Here is a 12,474-nt window from a genome sequence, read left to right on the forward strand (position 1 = left end):
GAAACGTTATGATATAGTATTGACCAGGAAGTTAAAATATGAAACGGTGTGTTATAGTATTAAATGTTTATGTTTGTAATTAAGCACGCAAACGGACATTGGGTTATTTGGGATGCGCTTGTTACAAGTATCGAAACTTGATTTTTAATGTTATAGTTCACAGATTTACTGCTGAGCCACCGAGAGGCATAAAATATCCATCAAGATAGCTAAGAAAATACGAAACGGTATGGTGCAGTATTTTTCTCTACGGGAGAGAAAAAAAAGTATTGCACTGAGTGTGAGAGAGAAATCAAATGTTACTGGAAAAAAGGGAACACATGAGTGAGCACATGGTGAAACGTTCTTATACAGAGGTGAACGAGGGAATGAAGAGATGGTGAAACGTTCTTGTATAAAAGTGAACACTGGACTAAACACATGGTGAAACGTTCTTGAACAGAAGTGAACATGTAAGTGAGAACGCTGTTGAACAATTTGGATCAGTACTGTTTGATGGCCAAATTTTAAACTATTAAAGTTTTATAATGGATTCTTTGTAAAATTGCTGAATCGTTAATTCATTATTTTATCTCAAGAAATCACGATTCAGATATTAAAACTTGCCCAAGGTATAAGTTCAGTTTCATTTATGATACTGGTAATAAGAGAATGAAACAGACACAACACAAGACAGCTAGACTGAAAACGGAAGAGAACGGAAAATCTTAAACATATTTTCTAATGTTTGCAAATATATTTTATTTTTAACTCGTAGGGTACATCGCATTCTTAGAAATATTCAAATTTGTTTAGAAGACTTCGAATGAGTAAGTGGTTCTTAGGGTTCATCGAGTCCTTAAAGTTCAAACCACCATGATAACAGCTTTGTATGACACATGAAAAGTGCATGTTGCATTGAGAAGATTTATCCAAGGGAATCGTGTTATCAAATCGGTTTATATGGTACATTGGTACACCTTATTTCTGTTCTGTATGGCAGCTTTGAATTCAGTTTTAATGACAACACTTTTCTAACAGTTTTGTTTTATTTCATGAATTATTTCCGTTCCTTTATTTCTAGGACACGATAAAACGCATTATTTAGGAATGTTTTGCATTTTGTGTTTAGCAGAGTTTCAATCAAACGTCGTTATATTGCTGTCAGACGTTGTTCTACTATTGTCAGGTTGCAGTCTACAGAACACACTCTATTTTATGAGCGTAGAAGTTGACGTTTATCGTTTCTTAATCTTATCACATAGTTGTCAAAATAAAGTTGCGCATCCGTAAGAGGTTTGGGTGTAAGCTCACGTTGGATCTAGTTGGTATTTTGCTCATTTCACTCTAGTTTCGTCATTGTACTTATCATGTAATTTTATGTAACTTTCTGCTGTGATCAACGAATTTAGTATCCAGTGTCCTATTTAACTTATTATTTACCGTTATAGCTTAAAGTAAGAAAACTCGTGTATTCTGATATATCACTTCTTTCATCTAATTTAATCAGCTACTTAAAGCTTCTAGTTATTGGAAAAAAACACAACAAAAAATGAAAAACATTTGTGCATCATGGTCGTTTGTCAACTTTAACCATATGTTTTCTGTGTGCACTTCAAATGGTGATTGTTCGTATAGAAATTACCATCTCTTACTATTGTTTCATTACAATAAGTAGAACATCTATGATTTTGGTGATTATGAATCGTAATGAACTGGCTAAGACGCTCGACTCGTAATCCGAGGGTCGCGGGTTCGAATCCCTTTCGCACCACACATGCTCGCCCTTTCAGCCGTGACGGTTAATTCCACTATTCACTGGTAAAAGAGAAACCCAAGAGCTGCCAGTGGGTGGTGATGACTAGCTGCCTTTCCTCTAGTCTTACACTGCTAAATTAGGGACGGCTAGCGCAGATAGCCCTCGTGTATCATTGCGCGAAATTCAAAACAAACAGTCGTAATGAAATAAATCATTTGAGAGTTTTTTGGCGAGAGTGAGAAAGATACAGACGTGTTTTCGAAACGGTAAAAAGGAAAGATTGAACAGATAGGCTTCCCCAACTAATACAGCTGAAAAAATATATAACATATTACCAGTGCGATTGACTACAAAGACTACTACTACAGCGGCGGCCACCTAAAGAAATCACTGACAGCAGAGCGGGAAACCGCGTTTAAAATCTCATCGAATTAGTAAACCATTGAACTCCCAAAAACTTTGTTTCGTTTTTTTTTCTTCCAAGTTTATGACTTACGCCATTAAATGTTGTACCGTTAATCACATGTACTGCTTCCTTAGCAATCTCATTAAGGTTACAATCATTGCTCTTCTTACTCCTGAACGTGAACAAAGAACATTTAACTTTAGGTACTGATGATGATGAGAAATACATCAAGAATACCAAATGTTCCTTGGTCTTTTGGTTCTTTCAGCAGTAACAGATTTTCTTCTTTCTAGATACTTGTGTACACAAATACGTATCATTTTAGCAGTTTCGAGAAGTATATTAAAAAGAAATTGAACCAGTTGGCAGTTGTTAAAATTGTCATATTCCTGCTACAGATTTCTGGGCTTAACATTTCATAAGTACATAAAGAATCAAATGTTAGTCTCAGTGATGTCGAGAAAACCCACTTGTAGAGAAATATATATGTAAAAACGGCTCGTTTGGGTTGGGAAAATATTTTACGTTGAAGAGTGAACAACGTTTCGACCTTCTTCACTCCTCTACGTAAAAAATTTTCTTAACCCAAACGATCCGTTTTTACATATATAAATGTTAGTCTAATAAATGCTCGGCATGAGCAGGTGGTTAAAGCTATCGGCTCGTAATTCGAAGGTCGCGGGTTCGAATCCCGTCGTACCAAATTGCTTGCTCTTATAGCCTTGGGGGCGTTATAATGTATCGATCAATGCCACTACTAGTTCGTAAAAGAGTAGCCCAAGAGTCAGCGTTGGGGGTGATGACTAGCTGTCTTTCATCTAGTCTGCCCGGCATGGCCAGGTGGTTACGGCACTCGACTCGTAACACAAAACATGTTCGTCCTCTCAGCCGTGGGGGCGTTATAAAGTTATGGTCAATCCCATTATTCATTGGTAAAAGAGTAGCCCAAGAATTGGCGGTATGTGGTGATGACTAGCTGCCTTCCCTCTAGTCTTACATTGCTAAATTAGAGACGACTAGCACAGATGGCCCGAGTGTAGCTTTGCGCGAAATTCAAGAAACAAACAAACTAGTCTAGCAACAAACTGAACCGTTCTGTGCGGTATCCACTGGTTAGTAGTACGCGAGGAGGAGTCTCTTTATTTAAAATTGATAGATAAATCTTTTAGCCTAAAATATGTGACACGATTCATACTAGATTACAGGTTTCTCCGTGTTTCATAGTCCAAACCAGACGTGTAAAAATACCATTCATTTTTGTACTCGGTATAAAATGTTAATTTGGAATTTCCTTTCGCTGACAGGATAACTGACTCAGTGGGCGAGTTTTGGTATTTAGCAAAAGGCCTTCTTGACTTTAACCTGTGTTAGACATAAAATAAGTGTAAAGTGTTATTTCTACAAATATTTTGTTTTTACTCAGTGCTAATTCATCATAAACCGTTCTAATTACACGAAAATTCTAGATTTATTGAATCCATCTGAGAAGTAAAGTATACTATTTACCTAATATATATGAGCAGAATTAAGAACTAGCGTTTCTTTACTATATTAAGCTGCAGCTGCGATATATAAGCGACAGTCGATATTAATTCCAAAGAGCTGGCGGATTTGCCAGCAAGCTGCCCTCTCTCTCTGGGTATTATTCCAATATTATTGCACCCCAAGACTAAAAGGGCAAGCAAGTTAGGTCGTGAGATTTAAACCCACGACCCTCAGATTATGGGTTGGATCCCCTTATCGTCGTGCCATCCCATGATAGGCTTATTACAGATAAACTGTAATTAAGGAAATGTAGTATGCTCCTTTCCATAACAACTAACATTTATTTTTACAAAAGACGTTGGTACAATAAGGTAAGCAATATGAAACTAAGTTCCTAACTTCATGAAAAACCGACAACAGTAAAAGAACCGATACACGATAACGTAGAAATCATACGAAACAAAATAAGTTCTCGATATCCTCTAAAACGAAACATAAAGTTTTAAGAACTGTATTTGAACTATAGGATCTTTAACCTGGCTCTTATTATGCATAAAACGTAGTTTATGATAAAAATTCCAGTTTTTTTCGTTTTATTTTTTATTCATATCTCCTTTTGAAGGTGGTAATCATGAAACCCTGGTTACTTTGTCATGAACGCAGATAGCCTAGTTGCTTTGCGCCATAAAACACCAAACCAAACTACTTTGTCATGAAGTCTACTAGTTATTAAACTATTTTTCTGTGTTTTCCAAACAGCATTGCATAACGCTTTTTCAAGTAAAGTTTTATATTGCGCGTAACGACATACTGGAATTTGCATAATGCACGAACACATGTATCAAAAAACAACGTGACATACCTTTATATTGAACCATTTATTTGTATAATTCAACGTTTTGGTGAATGACACCTAATGCCGATAAATTCAATAACTTACAACTTCCAAACTTTTAAGTGCTGAAAACCGGCAAAATATTGGAGAAACAGTAGGCTCGTAAATTATTATAAAAAGAAGTTAGCTGTAGGTGTTTTTTATCATATTTCTTTGCGATACGATATCAGAGGTGTGTAAACAAAAGAATTTCAGATTTTTTTCTTCTGTCTCATACAAGTCTTTGGCCAATATATCTTTCGTCAGTACCATAAGACATCATTTGGGAAAAAAAATTAGGGACATTTTTTTTTTCGGCTGATGGACAGTTGTAAGATTGCGCCCTCTTCAGCTAAGAGGTGTGAAGAGACACATGATGAATGTTCATGTATATCAATCAATACATGAAGACAGTCGTGTAGATGAAAAGTTGGACGTGAAGGTTATTTGTGTATCAAAACCAAAACAATTGGAGAAAGACAGAAAACGAATCGTTCAGCTACTTGGGCAAACAAACATAACTGTTTAAACTTGGCATTGAAGGATTCACGTGATTCGAACCAACAATGGAAGAGACATAACATAAGAGTTTTATGCATCATCGGTAATCACCTGGTGGAGGAAAAAGCTTTGTTTGAGGATATCGGAAAGTATGACATCCTGATAAAAGAAAACATCTGTGGACATATTGGCGCGAATTTTGCGTAGATGTAGAATTAAAGAAGAAATGGTGATTCTATCATACAGCTTGTTTATAGAACTAGTATTAGGAAATAAATTTATTACTAAATAAGTTAACTCCATATGACTGACTCCTGAACTTCAACATATGAACCAAACGAGATAGTAAGTGGACATATAACTTGATCCTGCTAAGGATCACATAGCAGTCTAAGCAGTCTCGATATTACATGAAGAATGAAATCCTATTTTCCCTATCGAGACCTTGGTGTTTAAATACAGTCCCAGTTCTCATCATTATATCTTTCTTTTAGTAAAGTTTAACCTTAGAATGTTGTATTTACGATTGTTTAAGAGTAGTGACATTTTAATATTGTGAACTCTCCAATAAACCTTCCATTTTTCATCACAAAGGGGTCTCTTCTTCTTTTATCATGAAATATTCGTGGAGCTATAACTTCATATCCTCTGTCTGGCCTTTAAAATAAATCTACCTGGTCCAACTCGTATGTTATATGGTCACACCACATTTCTCAAGGTCCTACAGAGCTACCCAGTCCAACTCGGGTGTTATATGGTCACACCACATAAAAACGTCCTTCGTCACGAAGAATATTACTATCTCAGCAAAAACCAAACTTCGCGGCCCGGCATAGCCAGGTGGTTAAAGGCAGTCGGTTTGTAATCCGAAGGTCGCGGGTTTGAATCCCCGTCACACCAAACATGGTCACTCTTTCAGTCGTGCTACAACATCCTATAGAACGAGATATGTATGGGATTTTAACAGTAAACGGTTGTTCCATGTTTCCTTGCAATTAATTGCACATCATCATTGAGGTAGTTATGTAAACTCTGGAAACATCACGTTTCACTTTTTTGCCAGTAATTATTCATCCAGTTTGACGCCATTGGTTTGGTTTGTTTTGAATTTCGCGCAAAGCTACACGAGGGCTATCTGCGCTAAATGTCCCTAATTTAGCAGTGTAAGGCTAGAGGGAAGATTGGTAGTTATCGTCACCCATCGCCAACTGTTGAGTTACTTTTTTATCAAAAAATGGTGGAATTGACCTTCATAACGATCCCCTCGGTTTAAAGGTCAAGCGCTCTAGACACCAGGCCATCACAAGCCCGTTTCGATATGTTAATCATGATTGAATAACGCCATGTTTCCTGCATTATTTTCTTTTTATAAATCATGTCCTGTTTGTATTATGTATTTGGAATTGTTTGGTTTGTTTTAACAAGGGCTATCTGCGCTAGCCGTCTCTAATTTAGCAGTGTAAAACTAGAGGGAAGGTAGCTAGTCATCACCACCCACAGCCAACTCTTGAGCTACTCTTTTACCAACGAATAGTGGGACTATTTAAACAATCTTAAAAAGAGTAGTAGCGATGCAATAACGTTTACCGTAATCCAACTTTGAGTCAGATAAATCTTGATACACAACTGATAGAAACGTAAATCTGTAGATATAATTTCTACTCTGAATTGTCAATTTAATAAGCAACGTTATTTTAGAGTCGATTTATTTTTGTATTTTCTTTCATATTTTAATATTTTTATTATTATTTGCAAAAAAATAATTTATTTTACTTCGTTATTTTTATGGTTACAAAAACAAACAAACAAGGCCTGGCATGGTCAGGTGGTTAAGGCACTCGACTCGTAATCTGAGGGTTGTTAGTTTGATTCCCCGTCACACCAAACATGCTCTCCTTTTCAGCCGTGGGGGGCATTATAATGTGACGATCAATCTCACTTTTTGTTGATAAAGAGTAGTCAAAAAGTTGGCGGTGAGTAATGATGACTAACTGCCTTCCTTCTAATCTATTATTTCTAAATTAAGAACAGCTAGCGCAGATAGTCCAAAAGTAGCTTTGCGCGAAATTCAACAACAATAAAAAGAAATAAAATAAGTTAATCTTAAGTTCAAATTAAACTTCATGGCCAGGTGGTTAAGGTACTCGACTCGTAATCTGAGAGTCGTGGATTCGAATTCCCGCCACACTAAAATATGCTCGCCCCCTACAGTCGTGGGGGCTTTATAATGTGACGGTCAATCTCACTATTCGTTGGTCAAAGAGTATCCCAAGTGGGCGTTAATGCTAAGATACTCTTTGCATGTCCAAAGAATGTATATAGACAATTATAGAATGTTTGTCTTTCGTTAAATATTTTAACGAGTAAAGCACAATTTGGGTTTACGTGAACTATTCATGTGTATGCCAACCAACTTACCTAGTCTAGGACTTGATACAAAGAAACCTTCTCGCAGGTATTAAGCACTGATGTAGATAGTGTCCGATTTTTCTCAATTTTAGTTTCGCGAATTTTCTGTTGTCAAAATTAGCCCTTTTGGGATTGCGTAACAGACATCTTGCATTCCCCCGCGAATGTCGGTCTCTCTTTAATATTTGTTAATGCTCTGTGTTAATGTGTTTTCTTTGTTCTTAATTACACTTACATCAGAGTATTCCCAGAGAAGCTTACGTCACTATAATGAACTGTTTTTGGCAAACTGTTAAACTTGGACAAAACATAAAATTTATTTTGGCGTACATTACTGGCACTCTTTCTAGCAGATTTTTTTATGAGGATTTCTTTTTTTGGGGGAGAGGGGGTTAACGTGACAAGAAACTCAAAGAAGAATCTTTCTACCTTTTTAAAGCTGTTAAGCTTGTTTGATGGGTTCTTTTAGTGTCCATGGAAAAAAGAATAGGTTTACTGAGAGATCTGCGTATTGAGGCACGTACAGGAAAATGCATTCTCATATTTACATATAAAGAAACATATAAAGAATTATAAGCAAGTATATTTTATTGCGCTATTTAAATAATTCTTTGTTACCAACAAGTGTCCATTAAATGTTTTCTGGGGAGTGTAGAGTACTTTTGAGTAGTTGCGTGATAAAATAAAACATGACTGTGAATTAAAACAAAACTAGAAATATTGAAGTATAAAACTAAATGAATGACAATCTTTATATCAAAACTATGTTTTGGAACTAATCCCCTTCATCAAGACGTAGATAATATTGTCATCTATCGTAAAACCAACTTAATAATGAAAGATTAGTCTGTTTGTTTTTTAATTTCGTGCAAAACTACACAATGGCCATCTGCGCTAGTCATCCTTAATTTAGCACTTTAAGACTAGAGGTTAAGGCAGCTAGTCGTCACTACCCATCGCCAACTCTTAAGCTGCTCTTTTACCAACTAATAGTGGGATTGACCGTCATATTATAACGTCCCTAAGGCTTAAAGGGCGAACATGTCTGATGTGACAGGGAGCTGAACTCATGACCCACAGATTAGGAGTCGAGTACCCTAACCATCTAGCCGTGCCGTGGGAACAAACCAAACCATTTATATTTGCATTTCAGTAATTGATCCTAGAAATAAACTTGATTCAGTAATACTTACAAAGATTTCTAAAGCTAAAAGCTATCCAAAATGATTAGAAATTAGAAGAAAATGGGGTTTATATTGTAATTACTTCCCGCATTAACCTCCCCTTAAAAACACTTCTTAAGTAGGTGGAACGTATGCCACTGGATATTTGTGAACTTTTGAAATAACATATATTGAAAACTAATAAGAAAGAGTGTGTGTGTGTGTGTGTGTTTTTTTTATAGCATAGCCACGTTGGATTATCTGCTGAGACTACCAAGGAGATTCGAACCCGTGATTTTAGCGTTTTAAATCCATAGACTTAACGCTGTACCAGCGGGAGACTTTGTAGAGTGTCTTTAATGGTACATTTAATAAACACACTGCCAGATTATTTTATAACTTGCTTGGTCTACACCCCAAAATATTTTTATTCATTTTAATTATTAGAAGTAATCTAGGTATGGTATCAATTAGTAATGTAATACTAAGAGCACGAACACAGACCATTTAAAACACGAGATTTTGCTACTTTTTACCAAACTTCGAAATCTTTAGCTTCTTCTCACATCGATTGCTAACCCTAATAAGGTTATTCTTGTCGAAGAATGTCGGCTTTGATAGTACATTTTTACAGCACTCGAAAGACACGCAGTTCTTGTCATCAAAACGTATTATGACTACAACTAAATATGATTGTTTAATCATCAAGTTGAAAACATCATATGTAAGTTGATGTCACTGCCATTAAAAAAACGGTCAAATAATAATATTACTCTAGTAAAGAAACTTGAAAATGGACCAAGAAAAGAAAACAGGAGCATTTTTCATTAAAATTGGTAACTTATTCTACTTATAAAACTGAATATGTTGAATCTGTAAATATGGGTTATTAAAATTGATTCTCTTCTAAACGTTTCTAGATTTCATTTAGGATTAGTTCCACTAATTTGTACGATATGCTAGTCGCTTTAAATTACCAAATTCCTCACTAGATAGAAACATTATTTAATTATTGTAACTTGTTTCTAACTTGTTATGAAAGGCCCGGCATGACCAGATGGGTTAAGACGTTTGACTCGTAATCTTAGAGTTACGGGTTCGAATCCCCGTCGCACCAAACATGCTCGCCCTTTCAGCCGTGGGAGCGTTATAATGTTACGGTCAATCCCACTATTCGTTGGTAAAAAGAGTAGCCCAAGAGTTGGCGGTGCGTGGTGATGACTTCCTTCCTTCTCTTTAGTCTTACACTGCTAAATTAGGGACGGCTAGCGCAGATAGCCCTTGAGTAGCTTTGCGCGAAATTCAAAAACAAAATCTTTTCTTATGGAAACGTGAGATACAAATTACAGTTTTGACCACAAATTATACAAGTTGGTTGAATCGTAAAAGTAAAGCTTCAAACTCTTACGTTTTGAACTGAAAATAAAAAAGATGTATTTCAGTATCAAGTAATAATATCACAGAAATAAAGATATAGAATGCAAAAATTAGGTTACGAACTCTAGCAAGTTTCTTTTTGGGTGGTCCTGACACCCAAGTCGACTTAGATTCTTATATTTTGCACTTTTATTAAGTCAATGAGTATCCTGGTCTTATAAATACTAAATAATCGATCTGAGAAGATCTTTGTCACATGATTGTATGAATATTCTGTGTTGAAAAATATTAATATTCCGAATATTTTCTAAAAAGCGATCTATCTACGTTAACATTACTTTATAAACGCCAAACAATGCCAGAACTTATCTCAGAAAGGCTTGTATGGGTATTAACACTTTTACTGATGAAGCAGAGAACAACGTTTCGACCTTCCTAGGTCATCTTCAGGTTAACAAAAGATGACTTGGGAAGGTCAAAACGTTGTTCTCTGCTTCATTAGTAAACGTGTTAATACCCATACAAGCCGTTCTGAGATATATTTTTACTTCAAGTGGGTTTCTCGTCATCAAGTGTGCCATAATGTAGTTCTAATACATGCAGTTCCACCATAGATTTATATCAGATGTGCTTGTCAACTGATTTGGTGTTTCACATATTCAAAATAATTTTGGTACAGCGTTCTCAACTTTCTATTGACAATGCAGCAGACTAACAACGAATTAACTGTACTTATTATAGAATCATTATCCATTTTTATTTTGAGAAAAATATAGTAGAGTATACTGTAGCCTAATAAAACAAGTAATATTATTGAATTATTAACGTTTTAATAAATCTAGAATTCATTCAGGGTAAAATATGTATATGATCTTCTAAACAATATCAGGAGTGATACTTTTAGGTACTGTAAATGTTTAGTTTGGGCCTAAAAATTATGAAAAAGACATTTCAGTAGCTAAACAATGTTACCAAAATAATAATAATTTATAAATTAAGACGTCATTGTTAATCCCTTAACTATCTTTTAGTGTGTATAATCAGTTAATAAGAGAATAACACTTCTATGTAAGGGTTGGTTGGTTTGGTTTGTCTTGAATATAGTGCAGAACTAAGGCCATCTGCGCTAACTCTTCCTAATTTAGTAGTGGTTGGCTAAAGGAAATGCAACTGGTCATCACCACTCACCCCCAACACCAGGGCTGCTCTATTGCGGATTACAACACTAAAATTGATTTCTCGTTATGGACACAGGAGATTGCTTAGTTTGGGCCTCCCAACTACAGGCAGTATGTCTGAGGACTTACAATGCTTCAATACGAGTTTCGATACCTGTGGTAAGCAAAGCACAAAGAGCCCATGGTGTATGTACTTCGTGGTTATCTTTAAACATACAAACTGTTAGCATAAACTTTCTATCTTTATAGAAAGTCATGACATTTTAAAATCACTTTTATATTATTTTATTTGTTTGTTATAGAACAAAGCTACATAGAATTGGTTATCTGCTGTGGCCACCAGGTGAATCGAACTCCGGATTTTAGTGTTTTAAGTCTGTAAACGTGCTGCTGTGATGACGGGATTCGAATCATGGGATTATAGTTATTTGTTTGTTTATCCTTAGGCTGCATAATTACTATCTAGTTGTGCCCGTAGTGGGTATTCAACCAAGATATTTAGTGTTATCAGCCCTGTAGCTCACTGCTAAGAGGCCGAAGGTGTAAGTGTAATTCTTTAGTGAAATATATGCTGAGAACGTTGTTTACGTGAAATATAGCTAAATAATTAACAAAAATCTCTAACTTTATTAGTTTATTTAACTTTCTAACCCTCTTAAAATGACCAGAAATGGGTATATCGTATATATTTGTTTGTGTACGTGTTGTAAGACTTTTAAAAATAACTTGGTTTTGTTTGTGTTTTTTATTTCCCGCAAAGCTACAAGAGGGCTATCTGCGCTAACCGTCCTTAATTTAGCAGTGCAAGACTAGAGGGAAGGCAGCTAGTCATCACCACCCACCGCCAACTCTGTGGCAGGAGCTTCAAGTACGTATTTATATTTTAATTATTTTGTTATTAACTCCATTCTTTAATAGATAGGGTTCTATATAGATATCACACTGATTCTTATCATAAACGGTATTTGTGTGCGTTTTCATAATACTAGGTTATACTGATTTTTTAGACAGATTGAGTGGATATTTTATTAAATCTTCAAGTAGATTTTCTTTTACATTAATCACAGACATTATATTAATTTACTTTCACTTACATTTATATTTCATATATTATATATAATTTCATAACGTATCCTTGTTTTCTTTTTTTACTCTCGACCGAATATTTTGTGTATTATCATTGAAGGTTATATTAATTGCAATGTGCAAAGATTCGTTCTTTTAAATTTTTCTGCTAGATTTGAAAAGAAATTTAAAATTTACTTATTTCTGCTGAATTTTCTTTTGTTATATTTCTTTCAAACGAAACACCTTTTTGTTGGATGTAATTAACGTCTAGCCTT

The 12,474-nt window shown here is 35.3% G+C and overlaps 1 protein-coding gene across 2 annotated transcripts in view; it reads left to right on the forward strand.

Annotated features, from left to right (window-relative positions):
• The window catches only part of LOC143238879 (orexin receptor type 2-like), a 139,696-nt gene that overhangs the window by 52,277 nt on the left and 74,945 nt on the right, over positions 1-12,474 (forward strand). For both annotated transcript variants that reach the window (XM_076479496.1, XM_076479498.1), the window contains exon 2: positions 11,892-11,999. The gene's annotated coding sequence lies outside the window, so the exon portion shown is untranslated. The remainder of the gene's footprint in view (positions 1-11,891; positions 12,000-12,474) is intronic.

Source organism: Tachypleus tridentatus, chromosome 13 (assembly GCF_004210375.1).
Source record: "Tachypleus tridentatus isolate NWPU-2018 chromosome 13, ASM421037v1, whole genome shotgun sequence".
NCBI lineage: Eukaryota > Metazoa > Arthropoda > Merostomata > Xiphosura > Limulidae > Tachypleus > Tachypleus tridentatus.